At 33.5% G+C, this 26,111-nt stretch overlaps 1 protein-coding gene across 3 annotated transcripts in view; it reads left to right on the forward strand.

Moving 5' to 3' along the window:
- Nucleotides 1-26,111, forward strand: part of CDC42SE2 (CDC42 small effector 2) — a 113,808-nt gene that overhangs the window by 47,691 nt on the left and 40,006 nt on the right. Inside the window, exon 2 of one of the 3 annotated variants that reach the window (XM_051995349.1) lies at nucleotides 24,873-24,963. The exons of the other annotated variants lie outside the window; for them this stretch is intronic. The gene's annotated coding sequence lies outside the window, so the exon portion shown is untranslated. The remainder of the gene's footprint in view (nucleotides 1-24,872; nucleotides 24,964-26,111) is intronic. 3 annotated transcript variants of the gene reach the window in all.

The raw sequence follows: 26,111 nt of genomic DNA on the forward strand, positions 1-26,111 counted from the left end.
AATGTCAGCCCTAATTTTCTTTTCTTTTTTATGTATTGATTTAAAACTTAAATGAAGCTTAAATAGAAAAAAATACATTGTCATGTGCACAGCAGAGCATGAGAGGATTTAAAATATGTAACAATAAATTTCCAAACATCTGTAATAATAATAGAACACATATTCAGAACTGTCCATCTTTTCTTTGCTTCCTTGTACGTTTTCTTTTGTTCTCTACTTGGCACTTTTTACTGTATTCTTTCTTAACTCTTTTCATTCCCTCCCTCCCTGAAAGCCTTAATTTTCAATAGTAGAAGTCGCTAAACAGGGAAGTTCTGAAACTCAAGGAAAAAGTAATTAAATAATCAACAAATACTAAGTTCCTTAATATGTTGTTAGCATTGAATATATAAGAACAAAAAATGAAAAAAAATCTCTAGTTACAATGAACTAGATTTTGATTAAGGACACTGGTACAAATAAAAATACATTATAAATATAAACTATATCTTTTAGTTTTCTACTTTGTCACACTCTAGACCTGGAATCAAGAAAACTTACCTTACTGAGTTAAAATTTGACCTCAGATAATTACTAGCTATGTTGATCTGATCAAGTCACTTAATTTTGTCTCAGTTTCGTCATCTGTAAAATGAGCTAAAGAAGGAAATGGTAAACCACTCCAGTATCTTAACCAAGAAAACCCCAAATGTAGTCACAGAGAGTCAGACATGAGTTAACAACCAAACAATAACAATACTTTGTCATATATCTGTATATGAGTAATAGTTTGAGAAGATCACTATTACTTGTGGGGATTAGAAACACTGCAGAAGATAGTACCTTAGTTGCATCTTGAAGAAAGTAATGAGGGAGTATGTTCTGGGCATTGAAGTAATTGGGTGGGTGGGTGGCAACCAATGAAAAGACACAAGACACAGTGAAAAGACACAAGATAGAAGGTGGGGTATGAGTAAGGAACACAGAGGAGGTCAGTTTAGTTATTTTGGAATTAGCAAAGAGGGACATTAGAAAAGTTGATTGGGACTAGTTTGTCTCATTTCTTCTTTTGAAAATGGTTTGTATAAAAATGTATATTTTAAAATATATTTCAGATGTGATATGTGTTAGTTGTCTACATAACATTGGACACCAATCGCTAGTTACCTAATAAATTTGTTACAATTTTTTTTTTTTTCTCACTTGGCAACTCTTCTTCTAATTCTAAATGCATTAATTTTGTTTAAGCAGAAACTTTTTTTTAGTTTCATGCATTTAGTGTTAGCTATTTTATCTTTTCTGATTGCTTCTTTTTGCTTAAGAATACAAATCCCACTTATAGCTGTAAAAGGCATATTTGCTGCTTTTGTCCAATTTTTTAAATGTTATTTAATATTAAGATTATGTGTCCATTTTGAATTAATTGTGACATGTGATTGAAGATGTTGATCTAAATCTCAAAGCAAGAAAGTGATGATGATGATAGAAATATAGTTTGGAAGTGGCAATGGGTAGCAAGGAGCAAATTTAATTATATCTTATTTTAACTAACTTATCTAATTGTATTTTAGCTAAAACCAAATGTTTTTGATTGTTAGTGCTTTATTCTATAGTTTCAGGTCTGAAAGTACTATTCTGCCTTCATTCTTACCTCTTTTCATTTTTTGATGGAGCCAGCCAGTTTAACTCAGGACAAATAAATTGAAAGCAATGGATGTAATGGCAGTCTGTGATAGAAAGGATGACCAGGGAACGAAAGAAAGAGAGTAGGCAGTGAGGAATAGAGAATAGGGTTTGCATAATGACATTTCGGGGTTCAGAATCACTGGTATGAGGAGAGTATGACTTGGCAGGAGTTTGTAACCCCTCATTTCAGATAGGTTATCAAGATCCTTAGGGGTTTAGCCTTAGTCCTTTCAAGGCTTAGGCAAGCTGAGAAGAAGGACCCTTGTCAATGGAAAGGAATCCGTGGAATGGTGTTTTCCTCCTTTCTCTGCTAACAAGATAGGCTAGGCCAGAAGCCCAACAGCAACAGGACTACAGTTTCTTGATTTCCTGCAGTCAGGAAAAGACTAGCCAGTGAAAGAGACTGGCCTCCCCTCTTCACTCTTCATATAAAACACTTCAATTCTTTTACATGCATTTTCACTCTTCCGTATAATTCTCTTCTTTTTCTGCTGTCTCCTGAATTCCCTAGCTTTCTTTAAGTCCCAGTTAAAAATCCCACCTTCTACAAGAAGCCACTATTGATCTTCCTTCACAATAGTGCCCTTTCAATGTTTATTAACTCTAATATATCCTGCTTATAATTTGTACATTTTAATTTTAATCTTGTCTCATCTTGCCAACTCCTTGAGAGCAAAGACTATATTTTGCCTGTCTCCCCAGTGTTTAGTAGTGTGCTGACACTTATTTTGTTGATTAATTTCTGAAAGACAAATACTATCAGTTCTGCAAGCAATTTAAAAAAGAATCAAACAGTTCTTTCCTAAATGGTTTATGCTTTTGTGTTTATTGAACACTGAATTACTTAATTTCATTGTTTCTGGATCACTTCTGTGTTCAAATTATCTACTTGTATTTTAGCTAATACCAAATGTTTTTGATTGATCGTGCTTCATAATATAGTTTCAGGTCTAAAAGTGCTATTCTGCCTTTATTCCTATCTCTTTTCATATTTTGATGAAGCTAGCCAGGTTAAGTCAGGACTCTGACACCCCTTTTACCCCCAGCTGAGAGTCTTCCAGAAAAGCTCTCTACTGTAGTCTAGTTACTCTTTAACTAAAGGACATTTTTTTGCAAAAGATTGCCTTCTTTCCCCTCTCTTCTATTCTCCTGCCAGGTTGATCTCCTGTTCTCCATACCTATTTCTTCTGAGCTAAGGTAAAATTTAGGTTTTAGTTTTAGATTAAGTTTACCTTAGGGATTGAGATGATTTAGATTTTGATTAAGTTTGCCCTAGGAGTTGGGTTAAGTTAGTTTAAATTGCTCCCAGGAATTGAGGTGGTTTAGGATTAGGATTAAGTTTTAGTTTTCTTTTTAAGTTTTCTCCAAGGGTAGTAAAGAAAAGTGGATTCTGGTGGTAGTAAAATATCAGTGGGTTCTCCTTTTAATTGACTTTTGGTATCATAAGACAAGGGAATACTAATGAGAACAACAAAAAGCATGCTATTGAGTTATGTTACATCTGACAAATCTTCAAGAAATTCATCTAATCATTTGTTTTTGATTAATTTGGCTCTTTTCATTATTTCAAATTGAAGAAAAATAATTATTGCTAATAGGTATGTGTTTTTATCATTTTATGCTTGGTTTTCTAGAAAAATCATTGGTTAGTGTCTTTAGTGGTATTAGTAGATTTTGTTATCTTGAAAGATTTCTAAAAGGGAAATGCAACTAACTAAAAAACTGCAAAAAAAAAAAAAAAAAAAAAAGCTGTAGTCAAAGAGTTTAGAATGCTGGGGGAAATTAATGAAATTTCATAGTTTCATACTTGAAACAATAATGTCAAATTCTCTGTCCCTGTAAACATAACTAACTCCCACATTAGGCTTTTCAGCAGGAGATTAGGTTAAAAAAATACCCTGCAAGATACTTTTTTTTCTGTAATTTCAATCTTTGCCATGTTGGAGATAAAGTCATATAATCAAAGAGAGGAAACTTTCCCTTAGTTTATAGAATTGCTAAAAAAAAAAAAAAATCTTAGTGAATTTTGGAGGCTTAGAGACAAAGACTACTTGCAGATTAATCATTAAGGAGTTTGAAGATTATTCATTTTAAATTGCAAGGGAGAACTCCTGGGACTTGGGTAATTCCAGGAATTCCACCCTCTTCTGAAATATCTTAGTGAGCTTTGGGATACCACTGTAAAATTTGGCTTAAGGAAAAATAATCTATAACATTTTTAGGGGTTAAAAAACACTTAAATATTTTTTCTCCCTGAAAACTGATAAATCTATTGTTTTAGTGTAATGAAGGAAGATAGCAACCTCTTGCTCAAACCTATGCCTCAAACCTATGGGTCTATATCCCCCAAATACTTTTGTATCTTTTCATGAAGTTAAGTAAACTAATCTTTGACTTATTACCGGGTCTCTCTATTTCATTTTATGTGAATATATAGCATAATTTTCTAGGTCTCAGAATATGGATATTCTGGACTAGACTAAGCCTTGCCTGGCACAGAACATTTCATATACCTGATAGTTTTTGTGAAAGTATATTACACCTTCAGTTCTTTCCTAGTTTACCAATGAAATAATCTGAAACAGTTTCACTTATTAATAAAGAAATTTAGAAGCTGTTTGATAGGAGAGACATTGCTTAATATGGCAAGCTAGGAAGTCAGGGATGTAATTTTGGGTGTGGTCTACAAGATTGATTAACTTTAGCTAAGTGACTAATTACTAATTATCACAGTATCTACTATACTCCACCTCAAGATAGACAGTAAATGTCCCATGTGATCTAATCCACAACTATCTTTTATAATAAATGACCCTAAACTTCATTATAGCCATTAGTAGGAAAGCAATGACAAGGGCAGTTTCTGTTATGATATCAAAGACTATCCTGAGGATCAGAAATATGGTTTATATGCCTTACAAAATAGAAAAGCTACACCTGCAGTAAAGTATTCTTTCCTAGATACTTGGAACTGTTTAATTTCCTAATATGGCAAATTATTAGGGGTTATTAGAAGTACCTGTTTAATTAAACTGAGCCTCAAAAGACAGATATATGATACACTGTCAAGTTCTGTTTGTGAACTCTTGTAGATTTTATAGGACCTAAAAGTTCGTCTAATAATAAACAGTATCATACCACTAAGAGACACTGCAATAGGACTTCTGTGAAGAGTTGGGAAATATATAAGGCACAGAGGAGGGAAATTGAGTATCATATATAAGGAATGCTAAGAACAGCAGTGTGACTTTGATTAATCAGAATACGTAAAAGGGAGTAAAGGATAAGTTTGGAAAGACAGATTGAAGCCATGTTGTGAAGGGTTTTAAATACCAAATAGAGTAGTAGAGAAGTCAAAAAGAATAAAATTAAGAAATGTCTATTGGATTTGGCAGATTACTAGTGATCTTATGGAGACCAATTTCAGTTGAGTGATAAAGTAGGAATCTAGATTGCAAAGAGTTGAATTGTGAGTGAAAGGAGAAGTAGAATTATCCAAAGTAGCTTTTCAGCGGTTACCAAAACCATTTGATATTGGCTAAGAAATAGTTGATCAGTGGAATAGGTTAGGTTCAAAGGACAAAATAGTCAATAACTTTAATAATCCAGTGTTTGACAAACCCAAAGACCCTAGCTTTTGGGATAAGAATTTTGTCAAACACTGTTTGACAAAAACTACTGGGAAAATTGGAAATTAGTATGGCAGAAGCTAGGCATTGACCCACACTTAACACAGTATACCAAGATAAGGTCAAAATGGGTTCATGATCTAGGCATAAAGAATGAGATAAGTAAATTAGAAGAACATAGGATGGTTTACTTCTCAGATCTGTGGAGGAGGAAGGAATTTGGGACCAAAGAAAAACTAGAGCTCATTATTGATCACAAAATAGAAAATTTTGATCATATCAACTTGAAAAGCTTTTGTACAAACAAAACTAATGCAGACAAGATTAGAAGGGAAGCAATAAACTGGGAAAACATTTTTACCGTCAAAGGTTCTGATAAAGGCCTCATTTCCAAAATATAGAGAGAATTGACTCTAATTTATAAGAAATCAAGCCATTCTCCAATTGATAAATGGTCAAAGGATATGAACAGACAATTCTCAGCTGAAGAAATTGAAACTGTTTCTAGCCATATGAAAAGATGCTCCAAGTCATTATTAATCATAGAAATGCAAATTAAGACAACTCTGAGGTACCACTACACACTTGTCAGATTGGCTAGGATGACAGGAAAAGATAATGCTGAATGTTGGAGGGGATGTGGGAAAACTGGGACACTGATACATTGTTGGTGGAATTGTGAATACATCCAGCCATTCTGGAGAGCAATTTCGAACTATGCTCAAAAAGTTATCAAACTGTGCATACCCTTTGATCTAGCAGTATTACTATTGGGCTTATATCCCAAGGAAATCTTAAAAGAAGGGAAAGGGACCTGTATGTACAAGAATGTTTGTGGCAGCCCTCTTTGTACTGGTCAGAAATTGAAAACTGAGTGGATGCCCATCAATTGGAGAATGGTTGGGTAAATTGTGATGTATGAATATTATGGAATATTATTGTTCTGTAAGAAATGACCAGCAGTATGAATATAGAGAGGCTTGGAAAGACTTACATGAATTGATGCTGAGTGAAATGAAGAGGACCAGAAGATCATTATATACTTCAACAACAATACTATATGATGATCAGTTCTGATGGACGTGGCCTTCGTCAACAATGTGATGAACCAAATCAGTTCCAATAGAGTAGTAATGAATTGAACCAGATGCACCCAGCGAAAGAACTCTGGGAAATGGCTATGAACCATTATATAGAATTCCCAATCCCTCTGTTTTTGTTCACCTGCATTTTTGATTTCCTTCACAGGCTAATTATACATTATTTCAAAGTCTGATTCTTCTTGTGCAGCAAAATAATTGTATGGACATATGTACATATATTGTATTTAACATATACTTTAACATATTTAACATGTATTGGTCTACCTGCCATTTGGGGGAGGGGGTGTGAGGAAGGAGGGGAAAAATTGGAACAAAAGGTTTTGCAGTTGTCAATGCTGAAAAATTACCCATACATATATCTTGTAAATAAAAAGCTATAATGAAAACAAAACAAAACAAAACAAAACAAAACAAAAAAACAAAGTAGATAGCTTTTCCTAAGTTTGACTTAAAGGAGTTGGAACCAAAGGATAGTAGCTTGAGGTTATAAAAGGTTCAGTGGAGAGTTTTTAAAGATGGGGGAGGCCTGGTTGTATTTGTAGGCAACAGGAAAGAGAGACGGAATAGAGAAAAGAAGAGAATGATCGTGGAGCAATTTACTGTAGAAGATTGGAGGCAAGGGGGATCCATGGCACATAGAGATATTTACATATAGAAGAATTACATTTGAGAGATGGCGCCAGGATGGCAGAGAAAAGTCAGGAAGCTGCCTGAGTTCTCTCCTGTCTTCTTTTTAAAATAACCTTAAATCAAGCCTGTAAAAATGGTTTCTGGAGTGACAGAACCCACAAAAAAGACATAGTGAAACAATTTTTCAGAGAACTTAGAAGGATTTAAAAAAAAGATCTGTCTCACTTGGGTTAGAAGAGCACAATCCCAGTGTGCGAACAAGCCAATAGGAGGCATTTATCTGCAGCCCAGTAGCAGTGGAGGCTCTGTGGCCCTGGCTTAGCAAGCTATGTTCTTGCAGGCCACTTGTCAGGCCTCCATCACCAGAATTTGCAGAAAGCACATGGCCAGCTCTGGAATCCTGGCACAACTGTGACTAAGCCTGGCTTCCCAATGCCAGTGGACAAGTTTCCAGCAACGGAGGATCTAGCATAGAAAGGCAGTGACCAGTTCTCAGGCCCCCAGCACAAAAAGCTGCCCCAGGAACAGGGCTCAAGTTTTAAAATGAGCAAAAAACAAAGCTAATATGGTGGCAGGAAAGATCAAAACACAACAATGTCAAAATACCTACCTATGAAGCCTCAAAGGGGAAAATGAATTGGTCTCAAGCCCAAAAAGTCCTCTTGGAAGAGCTCAAAAAGAATTTTTAAAACCTAGTAAGAGAGATGGAAGAAAAATTAGGGAAAGAAATGAAAGTTATGCAAGACAGGCATGAAAAAAAGAGGTAGGAAAAGGTAGCACAAAAATTGACTCAAGAAAACAACTCCTTAAAGAAATGGCCAAATGAGGCAGGAGGAGGGGGAAATTCCTTTAAAAATCTAATTGGACAAATGGAAAAGGAGGTACAAAAGTTGACTAAAGAAAATATTTACTTAAAAATTAAAATTGGATAATTGGAAGCTTAATAAACCAATGAGACATGAAGAATCAGTCAAAAAATATCAAAAGATTTTTAAAAATAGAAGAAAATTTAAAATTCCTCATTGAAAAACAACTTCCCTGTAAAGTAGAGAAAGGAGAGATAAATTAAGATTTGTTGGACTACCTGAAAACCATGATTAAAAAATGAACCTGGACAATATCTTTCAAGAAGTTATCAAGGAAAACTTCCCTGATATCCCAAAAGCATATGGTAAAATAGTAATTGAAAGAATCCACTGATCACCTCTTGAAAGAGATTTCCAAATGACAACTTTAAGGAATGTTGTAGCCAAATTCCAGAACTAGTCAGGTCAAAAAGAAAATATTGCAAATAGCCAGGAAGAATATCAATAAGCCACAAATATCAAGAAGCCACATTCAGGATTACACAGGATTTAGAGCTTCTATGTTAAAGAATAAGACAACATTCAATATGATATTCTGGAAGACAAAGAAACTTGGATTACAACCTAGAATGAACTACCCAACAAAAATGAGCATAATCTTTGAAGTAAAAAATAGACATTCAGTGAAATAGGGTACTTTCAAACTTTCCACTGAAAAGATTAGAACTGAACAGAAAATTTGATCTCCAAATATAAGACTTAAGAGAAGCATGAAAAGATGAACAAGAAAGAAAAAACATGTTATTCAGTTAGATTAAGCTGTTTACATACATACATGGGGAAATGATAACTCTTGAGAACTGCATCTCTAAAGCAGTTAAGAAGAAATACATATATACTAGATGTGAGGATAAAAGTTGACTTTGATATGATGATTTAAAAAAAATAAAGGGATAGGAAAAAGGAGAGAAGGGGAGAGGGTCAGGCAAAATAGGGTAAATCATATCACATGAAAAGATGACAAATACCTATTACAGTAGAGGAAAAGAAGGTTTGAGCCTTAATCTCATTGGATTTTGCTCAGAGGGAATTATATATACATTCAATTGTGTACAGAAATTTATCTCATCCTATAGGGAAGTATGAGGGGAAAGGGAAAGAAAATGGAAAAAAAGGGCTGATATAAAGGAGGGCATTAGGAAGAGGAAAAATGGGAAAGAAAAGGATAAAAGGGAGGGTAGATTGAGGGAGGTGTTGATCAAAAACAAAATAGTGGTAAGGAGGGAGACAGTGAAAAGAGAGAGAAAAATATAAATGGGAGAAAATAGGGAAATATACAGTTAATAATCATAACTGTGAATGTGAATGGTATAAATTCTCCCATAAAATGGAAGTGGAAAATAGAGTGGATTAAAAACCAGAATCCTACAATATAATGTTTACAAGAAACACATTTGAAGCAGACAGATACATATAGAGTGTGGGTGATGCCATGGTCTTCTTCAATAACAAAAGACAAACAAAAGGCTAGGACAGAACATTGCACTTCAGCTGAATTAAAAAAGAAAAAAAAAAAGAAACAGGAGTAGCAATCTTGATATCAAAAAAGGAAAATGAACTAATTTAAAGAATTATGTAAGGAAACTATATTTTGCTAAAAGGTACCAGAGACAATGAAGTAATAACAGTACTAAACATATATACACCAAGTGGTATATTATCTATATTCTTAGAGCAGAAGTTAAGTGAGTTACAAGAAGAAATAGAAAGTAAAACTATATTAATGGAGGACTTTAACTTCCCCCTCTTGGAACTAGATAAATCTAACCATAAAATAAACAAAAATAAACCATAAAAAAAATTCAAAGAGATGAATAAAATTTCAGAAAAGTTACATATGATAGACCTCTGGAGAAAATTGACTGGGGATAGAAAAGTAGTTCATGGCAATTACACAAAAATTAACCATGTATTAGGGCATAAGAATCTCATAACCAAGTGCAGAAAGATAGAAATATTAAATGTATCATTTTCAGATAAAGATGCAATAATAAGTATGTGTAATAATGGGTCCGGGAAAAGTACACTAAAAATTAATTGGAAATTAAACAATCTAATTCTAAAGGAGGAGTGAGTCAAACAATAAATCATAGAAATAATCAATAATTTCATCAAAAATTTCTGAAAATCCTAGAAAAGACATATATGAATGGGATTTTACACAGTAACAAGATCAATTGTGATGGATTTGGCTTTTTTCAACAATGAGGTAATTCAATAAGTTTCCAATAGACTTGTGATGGAAAGTACAATACGCATCCAAAGAAAGAACTAGGTAGACTGAATGTGGATTAAAGCAAAACATTTTTATCTTTTTTTGTTATTTGTTCGCTTATGTTTTTTTTTCTCATTATTTTTTGTTCCTCTTTTATTCTGATTTTTCTTGCTCAGAATGATGAATATGAAATTTGTTTAGAAGAATTGCACATGTTTGATATATGTATTGTATTACTTGCTGTCTAGGTGAGGAGAGGGAGAAAAATTTGAAACATAAAGTTTTGTAAAGGTGAATGTTGAAAACTATTTTTGCATGTTTTTTGAAGAATAAAATACTTTTTTAAAATAATGATTTCATCAAATAGAGTGACAACAATGAAACAATAAACCAGAACTTATGGGGCCTAGCCAAAGTAGATCTAAAGGGGAATTTTATATCTTTAAAAGCTTATATAAATAAATAAATAAATAAAAGTAGAAAAATAACAATTTACAAATTCCCAATTAAATGCCAAGTTAGGTATTCTGAAAAATAAAGGAAAATTTAATAAAATTGAAAGTTAAGAAAACTCTTAGACTAACAAATAAAATTAAGAACTGGTTTTATGAAAAATCAATAACAAAAGAACCTTTGATTAAAAGCAAACAAAAAAAGAAAACCCAAAGACCACCATCAAAAATGAAAAGGGATAATTCACCATCAGTGAAGAGGAAATTAAAGTAATAATTTGGAGTTATTCTGCCCAACTGTATGCCAATTAATTTGATAATTTAAGTGAAATGAATGAATTTTTATAATAACATAAATTACCTAAATTAACAAAAGAGGAAATAAAATATTTAAGTACCTTCTTCTTAGAAAAAAAAAAATTAAGCCATCAATGAAATTCCTAAGATGAATTTACAAGTGAATTCTACCAAATACTTAAAAGAACAATTAATTCCAATACTATATAAACCATTTGAAAAAATAGGTGAAGAAGGAGCCCTACCAAATTCTTTTTATGACACAAATATGATATTGATAGCTAAACGAGGAAGAGCTAAAACAGAAAAAGAAAATTACAAACCATTCTCTCTAATGAATATCGATGTACCAATTTTAAATAAAATATTAGTGAAGAGATTACAGAAATTTACTACCAGAATTATACATCATGGCCACGTGGGATTCATATCAGGAAGGCAGAGCTCATTCAGTATTAAAAAAATATTAACATAACTGACCACAACAAAACCAAAAATAACAAATCATGATTATCTCATTGGGGAAACGGATTTTGACAAAATATAGCAACCATTCCTTTTTAAAATTATTGAAATCATAGGAATAAATGGAATTTTCCTTAAAAGGATATGCAGTAGCTATCTAAAACCATCAGCAAATATTACATGTAATGAGGATAAGCTAGAAAACTTCCCAGTGAGATCAAGGTGAGACAAAAATGCCTATTATCATCACTATTTTTCATTAGTGCAGTAGAAATGTTAGTTTTAGCAATAAGGAAAAAGAAATTGAAAGCATTAGAATAGGCAGTAAGGAAACAAAACTCATTTTTTGCAGATGATATGATAGGTATATTTAGAGAATTAACTAAAAAACTGCTTGAAATAGTTAATTTTAGCAGAATTGCAGGATGTAAAATAAACCCACGTAAATCATGAGTACTTCTATATATAGTAATATATGTTTTCTTGGCTCTGTTTACTTCACTCTACAAGAGTTCTTGTAAGTCTTTCATCATTTTTTTTTTTACATGACATTAAAATTCCATTTTATTCATGTACCAAAATTTATTTATCTATTCCCCAATCAATGGACAACTACTTTGTTTCAAAAACATTCTGTATTCCTTATTAGCTCTTCTCCCCACATCTAAATTGTTGCCAAGGCCTGCCAGTTTCATCTTTGAAACATCTTCTCTTTTCTGACTCAGCTCTCACTCCTAGTGCAAAACCTTATCACCTTATGGTTTGACTATGGATGTATCCTCTTAATGGGTCTTCCTGCTTCAAATCTTTCCCCATTCTAATTCATTTTCCACTTCGCCTCTTTAATGATTTTCCTAAAACCCCGGTATGGTCATGTAACGTATTATTTCTTATTGACTTAAAGTAAAGCAACTCCAAAATGCTGAGTTTGGCATTCAGAGCCTTTTATAATTTAGTCCCAGTCTTCTTTCCAGTCTTCTTACATCTTAATTCCTAATACTTACTCTTTGATCCAATGACACTGGCCTCTTGGCTGTTCCACGAATAAGACATTCTCAGCCTCTGAACATTTTCTCTAAACATCCCCTATGTCTAGTGTGCTCTCCCTCTACTGCTTCAACTACTGGCTTCATAAATATATATTGATTGAGTGATTGCTGTCACACAAAAGTGCTACAAATATTTTGGTATATATAAGGACTTTTTTCTTATTAATGGTCTTTGGGATCTAAACCTATAAATAGATTTTCTGGATCAGAAGTTACAGACATTTTAGACACTTTAAGTAATTCCAAATTCCTTTCCAGAACTGATTTCACAATTCCAAAAAATGTTTCTTTTTCGACAGCTTCTTTAGCATTTACTATTGTATCTTTGCTGATGTGCAGAGTATGTGGTAAAACCTCAGAGTTGTGATTTTTGGTTTGCTTATTATTAGTGATTTGGAGCATTCTTTCCTGTGATTGTTAATACTCTTCAGTTCTTTTGAGAGTGTTTTTCTATATCCTTTAGCCACTTAATCGGAGAATAGTTTTCAGTCTTGGTGTGTAATGTTTTGTATACATATGCACACATAAAACAATCAACAGATATACATATATATCTGTTGTCAGAGAAATTTGATATAAAGATTTTTTTATTTTTGGCTGAGGCATTAGGAGTTATCTGACTTGCTCAAGGTCTGCTTGGACCTAGCCCAACACTGCTAGGAAGTGTTAAGTGTCTGAGATCAGATTTGAACTCAGAGCCTCCTGACTTTAGGACTGGTGCTCTATCCACTGCACCACCTAGATACCCTGATATAAAGATTTTTTTCTCATCTTATTGCTTTCCTTCTCATCCTAGATATGTAGTTTTGTCTTTGTGGAAGATTTTTTTTTTATGTAATCCATGTTATCTATTTATTTCATCTTTTATAATTTTATAATCTTGTCTTTATTCCTTGTTTAAGAATCCATTTCCTATTCAGAGCTGTGAGAATCATGTGATCTGTTTTTTATTCTAAATTTTTTTAATAGTGGGATTTTTAATAGTAAAGTCACATATAGAATGTATTATGGAATATGGTGTAAGGTGTTGGTTTAAGCTTTATTTCTGCCAGACTGCTATCTAGTATTCTCAATAATTTTTATTAAAATGAATATCTTATGTTTTTCAATTTATAGAATACTGATTTATTGAGTTGCAGTATTTCCCATTCTCTTTTGTTTAGTCTTTTTTGTTGATATACTTTTCTCTTTTTCTTTTTAAAAACCCAAACCAGATGCTTTTTGATAACTGCTGTCCACAATATTGTTTGACATCTGGAAATACTATTTTTCCTTCATTCCTATCATTTCTTTTGATTGTCTAAGTTGTTTTTTTCCAAATGAATTTTATTATGGATTTTTAAAAATTGTATAAAGTATGTCCTTATTAATTTGATTGGAACATTAAAAATAAATTAATTTTGGTAATATCTTAAATTTTCATTATTTTAACATGGGTCAGTTGTGAGTACTGAATATTCTTCTAGCTTCCTATTTCACTTTGCAATTGAACTTTTGCAATTTTTTTTCTTTCCTTTGGTTGATTGTTGCATTTTGCAATTCTTTTTGTATGGGATTTCTCTTTCTATTATTACTTATTAAATTTGATTGTCATATAGAAATGCAATTGATTTTTGAGGGTTTACTGAAGCTTGAATCTTTGCTAAAGCTATTAATCATTTTAATAATATCATTGCTAATTCTGTATGATTTTCCTAGTATGCCATCATATTATCAGCACATGGGAATAGTTTTATCTCCCTTTTATGACTTTATCTTATCTTTATGACTTTATTTTCATTCTGTTATTTTGATGATATTACTAGCATTTCCAGGAATATATTTAAAAATAAGGAGAATGAAGTTACTTTTTATGTTTCTATATTTATTGGAAAAGTTTGTACTGTATTCTCATTGCATATGATACTTTGCTTTTGGTTATAGATACATTTTTGTCATTAAATAAATTCCCTCTGTGCTCATACTTTGTAAGTTTTTACCATCAATATAGGTTGTACTTCATCAAAGACTATTTCCTGCATTTTTGAAAGAATTATGTGATTTTGGATATTTTTCTAATATTGGGTATTTTCCTAACCATTTTTGCACCCTTGGTTTGAATTCCTATTTTGTGATTTCATTGGATACATTGCTTAGGTTGTTTGACAGGATTCTATTTAAAATGTTTGAATTATTATATAGTGATGATATTGGTCTATATATCTCCTCTATGGTTTTTATTTTCTTGGTTTAGATAATAAGACTTCATTTGTTTCATAAAAGAATTCCAGTAGGATACTTTCTCAAATTTTTGAATAATTTGTGTAGCATGGGTACTGACTGTTCTTTAAAAGTTTGATATCGTTCTTATGTGAATCAACTAAAACCAATTTTTTGAGATATCTTTTTGGTGTTCTTTCTTCTAAACACATTGTTATTGTCTTGTAGATCTTGTCCCCAATTTCCCCTCCCTGTTTTTTTCTTTGTTGTGTATTACTCTTAGAAACTCCTGTGAGTGAGAGGACATTGCCCCATGGTATAAATTTTCCTGTATCCTTAATTCTGCAGTTTGTCCTCTTTAGTCCTTCCTCCTCCTCACACCCTATTTTTCTTAAAATTTCTTCCTTGGATCTCTTCCCTCCCACTCTTCTTACCTTCTGGGTGCCCATTCTTGAAGCACCAAATCCTTGCAAATAAATAGTACCCATTATAAGGTCTCTATATTCTTTTACAGAATGTCACTCATCTCCTGTAGCAACATTTATCAGTAGTATCTCCTCCGGCTGCAGAAACAAAATCTCTCTCCCTTTCCCTCTCTTCTACCCTTTCCTTTTCTTCCCTGACTGTTCTCGCCTAGGAGAAACTTCTTCCTGAGAGATTTTAGGAATTATTTCCCCTCCATTGTTAGTTAGCCTTTGACTTAATTAGGTCATGTTATATTTTTCCCTCTATCTTCTTCCTTTCCTCTTCACTTTTTTACTTCTTCCCATTATATAGTTCTGACTTCCAAAAAAGTATTTTTCCCCTGCAAGGGGATATTGAGAGATTTAGTTCATGATCTATAAAGCCTGCTTGTACTCTTTCAAGCAGCTGGTGTTTGGCCCCATGCATGGATTCCTGGGCCTGACATCGATATCAGAGTATAAACCCAACATCTGACACGTCACTTAACCTAAGTTTCCTCCATTATAAAATGGACACAATAATGGCATCCACCTCCCAGAGTTGTGATGTGGATCAAACAGGGTAATAATTGTAAAGCATTTTGTATTGTAAATAACACAGTATCTGGCACATAAAGATGCTTATTCTCTTATTTTAAAATATTTGGAAAAAAATCTCTTAATGATCTTTTGTTGTTATTTTGTTGTCTCTCTTGGGTGTTTCATTTGTATATTTCTTTCCTGGGTGTATGAGAAGCAGAGAATTTTTTTAGTCTGTTTTCCTCCTTCTAAGAATTTTTCAAATTTCTCTTTTTTATTTAACGTCAAATTTATACCAGTGATGAGAGGCCAGGCCACGAAACTTCAGGTTTCTCCCCTCCCCATCATACTCCATCCCCCATTATTTCCCTAATTACCCAGCACCACTGTTTTCTACTACCCCTTTATTTATCTTTCCCCATTTCCTTCAAAATCCTTTCCCTGGGTCTATGTCCTCCTATTTACCTGTGAGAGTTAATTTTGTGATTCTTAAATGTACCCTCCCACCTATTATTCCCCCAAACATAGGAAGAAGTTTTTTCAAGAACCAAATCTCTTAGGCTACATCCAGCACAAGAATGCTTTATGGAACATCTTTCTTCACCCATAAAAGCATTCCCATCAATTGAACATCTTCCCTACAAATCCCCTTCCTAAGTCTTCTCTTTTCTCCTCCCTCACCACAGTCCTCTTCTTATTTCCTTGTAGACCCTTTCTGAGATACCACAGGAGTCACCTTCTCCTTTGATTTGGCTTAGACACATCACACAGTCCTCTTTTATTCCTCTTTTCATACCACTATCCCATTTGTTAATAATAAAAAAATTGCTATCGTCTTTATTTATGTGCATTTGAAAAGAAGGCTCTGCTGTCTTTCCATTACTGTTTTTGACTACTGCATTCATACACCTCTCCTACATTTCTGTTGTCTCTTTGTCTAGAAGTTTTTCTAAGGATGTTTTAAACATTTCTTTATTATTATTGTCCATCTTTTTTCTTTTTATGGTCAAGCTCAATTTTGCAAAGTAGGTCACCTAGGGCTGCATACTGAGCTCCAGTGCTCTTTGTAACACATTCCTTCTACATTTTCTAGTAGGTGCAGAATAGTCTTGTGTTATTTGAATTTCTTTTTGGGAGGGTGTTTTAAAATCTTTATCTCAAGTGCTTCCACAACCAATTGTTTCTGAATTGGATTATTAAATTTAACCACTACGTGTCTTGGAGTTTACAATCTTTTTTTTTTTTTTTTTAAACTCCCTCACATATGAATTTTTTTCAATTGGAATTTCATTTTCTGTTTTGGACAGTTCTCTTCTATGATTTCTATGGTATTGTTTTTTTCCTGGCTTGTTCTTCCAGGAGACCTATGATTCTTAGTTTGTCTCTGTACTTCCTGACTTAAAAATCAATATTTTTAGCTTGTAAAGTGAGCATATAATATTACTCTTCTTCTGCATTGTCTTTTACTTCAGTATGTTTGCATTTCTAATCTTTTTTCTCTATTCCCCCACTTTGGTGAGGTTTGCTATTGAAGATCCCAGTTTTTCTACTCTGCTCATCATTTTTTTTCTATGTAAGCCATAAATACTACTCACATAATACCCATTTTTCTTTTCAACCACTCAAGATCAGCATGTTGTGCTTCTGTTCCACAGAGTCCTCTGTTTCATCAAGTGCTGGATCATTTTCTTTTATTTTGTAGTATTTATTTAAGATGTCTGAACTCTTCTACTAGATCTGGAGGTCATATTTCTTTCTGCTTTTATATTTTCCCTATTGATTTATTTGCTGATATTCATGTTTCTTGTTTTCTTCTTCCTGAAATCTTTGATCATTTCGGTCTTTCCCCCTTTTTCCCTCTATTGCTGACTTTATGACATGATTGACCATACATTGATCAGAATAAGTATTTCAAAGTTGTTTCTATATAAATTGCTATCTTTGTATTGATTGTTCTCCTGAGTCTACTTACTTTGTTCTATATTAGTTCATATTACCTAAATTTTTTTTGAAATAACATTCCTTTACATTCTTAATCCACAATAAGTACAGCCATTCTTTAATTGCCTAACAGACTATCTAAGCCAACTCCTTAGATTCTAGTTCCTTTTTTCCCCCTCTCTTTTTATTTCCCGACCCCACCCTATCCATAAATACTGGAGCTGAGGTTTGATTATTTTTTATATTCATTCTTCTCAAAATATCCCTCTTAAATAAATCTTCCCTCTCAGAAAAACTCCAGTTCTTATTTAAATTTTTTTTATTTATTCCCTTTTGTTCTCTTCAGATATAATTGAGTTTCATCTGATGCCTGGTGCACCTTCATATTTGTATATTTTTCTATTGATTATTAATTTGATTATAGAACATAGCAAGTTCCATCTCCTTCCTCATTTCTATATTAGTATATAATTATTACCTTCCCTTCTCTTCCCCTCTTTAAAACCTCAGAATTATGGGCCACAAAATTCCAATTTGCAACAAAGTTACTGAGCTGGAATTCTTGAGCATGATCAAAGAGAAGTGTTGGTCCATAATCAATTGAGACAAGATATCCCTCATGGCCAAGGATCCTGATGCTCAGAGGCTACGGGGCTTTATAGATCTTAAAGGGAGTCTCCCAATCCTTTGGAGGTTCCTTCAGAAGCATAGAAACTCCTATAATTTGCTACTTTTCAGAAGCACAGGAGCTCCCATAATTGGCCTTATGCAATTTCTTTCAATCATATCCATTTCATAGGTCATCAGCTACAGTTTATTAATTACTAACTGTCTATGGCAGGCTGTCTCAGCAGGGGTTTTCCACAGCCCCTCAAACACATGTGTTTAGCTAGCTATTTCTTAGGGACCAAGGAAGTTGTGGCTTTGAGGCAAAGGTCACTAGGAAGTGAGCAGTGTTGATTCACAGGAGTGGAAAGGCAAAAGAACCTTATTTCAAGAACTATATACTTGGAGTGCAGAGGAAGGAGTGGGTAGTACATTGACAATTCTTTATAAGAGATTCAGTATGACTATGTGATAAATCAAATGCAATAAATGTAAATATCATTATATGATGGATTAATCAATCATAATTCTTATCCTAACAGCATTAATTAATATGACTAATTTAAACTATCTTATTCTTCTTACTTCACCAATACAATGACTGATACCCACAAAATAACAATGAATTGAGTAAATCTGATTAGATGGAGTGAGTATATAATAATTATCTTCACACACTAAAAAAAACCCACTCCAGAAGACTTTTGTTTTTCTTATTTATTTCCTTCAATATACTTTAAAGACATAAAGTTCTGAAGGAATACTCATTTTTATTCTCCAATTAAAATGTTAGCAGTACACCATCATAATTCCTTCCAATTGCTCAAATAAATATAAACTTCTTGGTTTCTTTTGACTCTTTGATTTATATTTCAAAGCTTTTATTCAGAAATGTTTTGAAAGTTCTCTTTTCTATGAAACATCCATTTTTAAAAATCTATAGCTTAATTTCAGCTTGCAGGTATATTGTAGTTATTTCAGCTGCAACTTAAAAATTTTTTTTTTTTGTTTTAAGTCCTTGTCGAGGAACATCCTCATAGCTGGGTGACCTCCCAGAAACCCCTCTAAGGTCTATGTAGCCTCCTAACCTAGCATTTGAGTCTTTGACTATGAGAAAGATCTTGTCTCAATCCATTATGGACTACCTGTCGTACTTGATCATGATCAGAGTTCCATCTCATTAACTTTTGTTGCAGATGAGAATTTTGTGGCCCAGAGTTCTGAGGTTTTTAAAGAAGAGAAGGGAGGGGTAAGAGTTATGTACTAATATAGAAATGAGGAAGAAAGAGATGGAACTTGCTATGTTTCATAATCAGGATTCTATAGAAAAATATATAAACATGAAAGTACACCAGGCATCAATACTTTCTTTTATATTTTGGGAATATTGTATTATAAGTTTTCATATATTTAACACAGCTTCTAGCTTTTATATGATCATGACTATAGTTTTTTGATATTTAAGATTCTTTCTGAATACTTGTGGGGTTTTTTTTTTTTTCAAGTTTTGGCTGTCACTCTCAAATGACTTTTCTTAGGGTACTTTTAAAAATTAGTGGATTATTTTTATGTTCACTTTGACTTTTGGTTCTTCATGGACAATTTTCATTTATGATTTCGAGACTTTTAAAAAGTTATATGTGATTTCTGGTGGTGAACATTGAATTAACTTTGAGGTATACTCTGATTATTCAATCTTCAAGAAAAACCACTGATGTAGAATCCAAGCCAGTGATCCCTCCCCTCCCAATGAAATGGACCTCAGTTCTTCCTTATAATCTGAGATGCTTTCTTTCTTTCGGATCTTATTTTTATAGGGTTTGATACTCAGACATACAAAAGAGGCATGGTAAATTACAAAAACATTATTGCTTGATAGACTGTGACTTCTGCTCTCCAGAAGAGCCAGAAATGATGCATCAGCATGGGGGTCACAAGATGGGGAATGCAGGGATCATCTCCCCTTTCTAAGTGGTCATTGGATGGTCATATGTGGTCCAGAGTTACAAAAATAATTTGGAGGACTTTGTATATCACAACAAGGCATCCCTTTCCATTCTGAGTTTGGACAAAATTTGAGCAAAACATGAGGAAGATATCTTTGTCAGCATTCTTGTTGTTACATGAAAACTGGTAAACAAGTGGTGAACATTGAATTAATGTTTGAGGTGTACTCTGAAGTCCTACTTCTGTTTTTCTTAATTTTCCCTATATGATTTATGTAAAATATATATTAGTACATGTTTATTCTTATTCTATTGTTAGATGACTGACTAAATTCTTATAGTTACTAAATGAGTATATCATTAATAGTTGCTAATATTATCTCTTTTGGATTTTGGTTGGAATGGAATAAAGATCTACATGAATCATTTCTCACATTTGGGTGAGGTTTTCTACTTTCTCAGCTAAGCCACATATTCTCCTTCCAATTTTTTCCTACAGAACTTATGGTTAATATTTATTTCTTGCTTTATTTTTTTCTGGTTTTATTCACAGTCTTTATGAAAATTTTTTTTTCCCTTGGAATCTCAGCTTGCATTTGTTATAGTTACTTATCCCTTCTTTGGGGTGTTCTCTGGGTAGATGATTTAAAAAATATTCATCCCTGTTTTCTTAGATTTATTCATCTCTTCAATTATAGTTCCTGTGATTTGGAGTGAGATGATTGGCTCCTTTTTTCAGCACTGAGTCTCTTGGATTACTGACCAACTAAATAACACCTCCTAAATTTAACTCTAATTTAATCTTGGAGATTCAGAGCAAAACACATTCAAGATGATCTGTGCTATCTCAGGACAAAGTTTAGGAACCTCACATTTCCTGGTTTTTATTATGTCTATATTTACTATAGTTTTGTCAAATCATTATTGATAACTCCTAGTTTTTGTTTTTCACCCAAAGCAGAACAGATTCTCATTTCAAGTTACATCAGTTCTGTGAGATCTGTGAGAAAGTTGTTCTTTTTTTCAGTACTCATCACAATGTTTAAAAAAAGTTCTAGCATTAAGAAGAATAACAAAATCAAAAGAACAAGATTACACCCCTTGGTTCCTGTCTCCATTCTTAATTCCTATATCACTTAAACATAACTCCTCACAATATCAATATACGTACACACTCATAAATATATACACACATCTCCCAGTTTGTCTGTTGCTAGGTGTTTGTCATTCCACAAAGTGAGATCTTTTTGATCCCAGATCTATTCTTCATGCTTATGGTCTATTTTTCTTTTTTATTGCTGCCAGTTTCCTAGGAGTGTTTCATACACTTTTTCTTTCAGGGTGATCAGAACAATGAAGCTTCTCCCTGCAATCACTTACTTTTTCTTTCTTCCTTCTCTCTCTTCCCCTTCTCTCATATGCCAGTTGTTCAGATATTATTTTGTGGTTTTCCAGGTTTTGCTTTCCAAGGGCCATGAACTCTTAGTGCTGGAGCAGATAGATGGGATTGTTTCAGTCATTCAGCTTATCTTCTTCAGTTTTCATTTTTGGTTAGTTCCTATCACTGTGATGTCTCCTTCCATACTCTCTCAGGACGCTGATCAGAGAATTTACAAATAGCTGATGGCACAGTGGATACAAGAGCCCTGGGCCTGGAGTCAAGAAGACCTTAAACACTTAATAGCTGTGGGACTCTGGGCAAATTATTGGATTTTCTTTTCCTTAATGTAAGGATTAGATGAGATTAATATTTGTGAAGATCTTTGGCACAGTGAATGGCACATGGCAGATGTTATATAAATACTTATTTTCTTTCCCTTTCCTATTCCTTTGGCTGCTGCTGGACTTTCGTCCTTCTTTACAGTGGGAAGTATGAGTTTCTTAAAGATATCTGCAGGATCTTTCCCCTCCCTCGAGACTGCCTGATTATGCAGTGTGCACTTTGGGCTTGGGGTTTTTTTTCCTAATATTGCTTAGAAACATCTCCCTTTTTATTTATTTTTCTTTAACTACTGGGTTTCTTTTCATATAGATAATCCAAGGTCTTATGGCACATTAACTTCTTACTGTTTTGAGATCATGATATATTTTAGTTAAGGACTCTTAACAGTAAGCCAGTGACAAAATCATATAGGTAGCAGTCAGAAATGCTGAACCTCCCCCTTCTGGCTGCTAAAAGGATGTTTTTCTGCAAAGTCATGGGCAGTTTTTCATTCATATTCATATCAAATTGCTCTCTATATCACATTGATTTTGAAATCCAAAAATATTTGGATCCATAGGGGTATTGTGTAGTGTTCTCTTCTTTTGTATAATATATGATGGTTCTCTGGGAGCAGGTTTCTCGGGGAGGTTTTTTGGAGGCAGCCTTAGTTTCAGTTTCAAGTAATAATCACCTCAAACGTAGCCAGGGATTAAAGTACAGTCTTTTATTGTCTCTTCGAAAATAGCCCAGTTAGCTTTCTTTGGTTCTGAGAGCTCTTGTTGCTAGTCTTTTGCCTCTGCCAGCTTCTACCTCTAGCTCAACTCCGACTCCTGGCAGTCTTCTGAACTGACTGACTAAAACTCTTTTTATGTTCTTTTAGAGGTGTGAACTCAAAGGTTGACTCCTCCTCCGAGAGTGGGATTATGGGAGGTGTAACTTTGTGAATCTGCTGGACTGGTGAACACTTGTGAATCTCCCAAACTTGTGAACTAATGTGTGAGCTAATGTGTGAATTCTCAAAGGTGTGAACATAATCATTGTTTGTATCAATTCTATTGACTTAACACCTTGTTTCAAGTTCTGGCTCATAACAGTATTGTCTCTCTCTAAATTTCATATAAGAAGCAATTTCTCTGCTCCTAAAAATCCAAATCAGAATGAGTCTCATTCTGATGACTGGTGTCTACCTTTGAAATCTGAAAATAGTAGATCCCCATTGTGACTTCATCCCATTTATCATGATTATTAACTTTATATTTCTCTCCATTAGTTTCTTGTGCTTATTCTCTCTCTCTTTATTACCATAGTCCCATTCGTAGAGGAAAAGTAGTTGTAACAGGAATCTCCTAATACTTGTGATATATAAATGAAGCTATTTGTTTCTGTTCCATTGCCTCTCTTATTTACCTTTTGTTCCACCTCTGATCCCAGATTTTTAAACAAATCTTTATTTTACTCTTATTCTTGCAATTCTGACAATGGAAATGGTTTTGCTTATAGCTTAGAATTCCTTTATCTTTTTTTCCCCTGTTCTGTCTTACTGTTTCCACTTCTTGTGGATTTAAAGTGTTTAATACCACGCTCTTTCTTTCTCTGTGTGTATGTTTGTTTATATGGTCAATGCTTCTATATTTATGAATAAAAAAGCCTCTTTTTTTAAATTATAGCTTTTTACTTACAAGATATATGTATGGGTAATTTTACAGTATTGACAATTGCCAAACCTTTTGTTCCAATTTTTCCCCTCCTTCCCTTCACCCCCTCCCCCAGATGGCAGGTTGACCTATACATGTTAAATATGTTAAAGTATAAATTAAATACACTATAAGTATACATGTCCAAACAGTTATTTTGCTGTACAAAAAAGAATCGGACTTTAAAATAATGTTCTATTAGCCTGTGAAGGAAATCAAAAATGCAGGTGGACAAAAATAGAGGGATTGGGAATTCTATGTAATGGTTCATAGTCATCTCCCAGAGTTCTTTCCCTGGGTGTAGCTGGTTCAATTCATTACTGCTCTATTGGAACTGATTTGGTTCATCTCATTGTTGAAGAGGATCACGTCCATCAGAATTGATCATCTTATAGTATTGTTGTTGAAGTAAATAATGATCTCCTGGCCCTGCTCATTTCATTCAGCATCAGTTCATGGAAGTCTTTCCAAGCCCCTCTATATTCATCCTGCTGGTCATTTCTTACCGAATAATAATATTCCATAATATTCATATACCACAATTTATTCAGCCATTCTCCAACTGATGGGCATCCATTCATTTTCCAGTTTCTGGCCACTACAAACAGGGCTGCCACAAACATTCGTGCACATACAGATCCCTTTCCCTTTTTTATGATCTCTTTGGGATATAAGCCCAATAGTAACACTGCTGGATCAAAGGGTATGTACAGTTTGATAACTTTTTGAGCATAGTTCGAAATCGCTCTCCAGAATGGCTGGATGTATTCACAATTCCACCAACATCGTATCAGTGTCCCTGTTTTCCCACATCCCTTCCAACATTCAGCATTATCTTTCCTTGTCATTCTAGCCAATCTGACAGGTATGTAGTGGTATCTCAGAGTTGTCTTAATTTGCATTTCTACAATTAATAATGACTTGGAGCATCTTTTCATATGGCTAGAAATAGTTTCAATTTCTTCAGCTGAGAATTGTCTGTTCATATCCTTTGACCATTTATCAATTGGAGAATGGCTTGATTTCTTATAAATTAGAGTCAATTCTCTCTATATTTTGGAAATGAGGCCTTTATCAGAAGCTTTGACTATAAAAATGTTTTCCCAGTTTAATGCTTCCCTTCTAACCTTGTCTGCATTAATTTTGTTTGTATAAAAAACTTTTCATTTGATATAATTAAATTTATCTATTTTGTGATCAATAATGATAAAAACCTCTTGTTATTATTATTGTATGACAAAAATCAGTTCCCTCTCTATCCTCTTCCTTCCCTCCAAACTTTCCCATTACCAGCCCTCTTTCCCTAAGATCCTTAAAACAGGAACAAAACCACCTCTCAACCCCTCTGCCTTTCTTTTTTAACTTTCTCTGTGACCCTTGAAGATTAGAGATCTAAAAAAAAATACTTTTTCTTTTTTCTCCTGTAGACAGTTCCTGCCCTCAATGAGTGTGCAGTCTAATGAGGAAGGCAACAAACAAAAATGAACAAACAAGCTTTGAAAGGGGAGATACAAGAAGGTTAGAAAAGTCTTCCTATAGCAAATGTGATTTTAGTTGGGAATGATAAAAGTCAGGAAAACCAGTAGGAGGACATGAAGAATGAACACGTTCCAGGCATGGGGAACAATCAGAGAAAGTACTAGGAAAAGCTTCCTACATGGCACTCTGAACTGGCACCCCCTCTCTCCCCCCCCCGCCACTGGTGTTCCAGACCTAGACTATTTGAGGCCTGTCACCTGCCGTGACTAGAGTTCTTAATCTTCCTGTTTTTATATAATTTTGTATAATTTTGTTTTTTTATAATTGTTAACTGTGTTGAGTTCATAATGAAAAGAAAGGATAGTCAAGTCATTCAATGAGTGATATGACTGTCAGTATAAAAATTCAGAGCAAAACTAATTTAGTTGGTTGAGGAATAGAATATTCTCTCACATCAGTATATCCATTCAGTGGTATTGGTGATGTCTACATGCCATTAGCATTTAAAAAAAAAAAAACTACAACTAGTAGAACAAAATGAACAAATAGAACTTTTATTTTCCACATTTCCACATTCCAACATGTGTGTTTTATAATGACTTTGTTCAACTATATTAAAAAGAACTTCATCAAGGAAGAGTCCTAGTATTCCATCTAGATTTTCATATGGAGTTAACTTTTTTGATAACTATTCTGAAAATATTTAAGGAAGGTAAAGAGAAAGGAAAAACTCTCCTAGAGCTCTCTTACTTTGTTAGCTCCATTTCTCTTATGATTACAATTGAAATATACAATACAGGTAAACTGAGGCAACAGAGTTTGGTTGATCATGATCAATTTATTAGCAAACTTAGCAATTAAAAGTCCAAGAAAATGGGGGAAGTTTTTTTTTTTTTTTAAATGAATTTCCATGATAGGCAAATTCAGCGTATATAGATCTTTATCTAAATTTTATTTAAAAGCTTTACTATAAACCTGAAAAGTAATTGAAGAGAAAGTAAGACACTTGACCCATGTACCCCTTCCTTCTATCTTTTAAAATAAGCAACTGACCATTTTCCTTTATTTATTTTAACCCAGAAATGCAAATATAATGTGTTATTGATTACTTATTCATTGTAATAGATAGCTAGATGGCTCCATGGATAGAGCACCAGCCTGGAGACAGGAAGACCTGAAATCAAATG

This window comes from Antechinus flavipes, chromosome 1 (assembly GCF_016432865.1).
Source record: "Antechinus flavipes isolate AdamAnt ecotype Samford, QLD, Australia chromosome 1, AdamAnt_v2, whole genome shotgun sequence".
Taxonomy (NCBI): domain Eukaryota; kingdom Metazoa; phylum Chordata; class Mammalia; order Dasyuromorphia; family Dasyuridae; genus Antechinus; species Antechinus flavipes.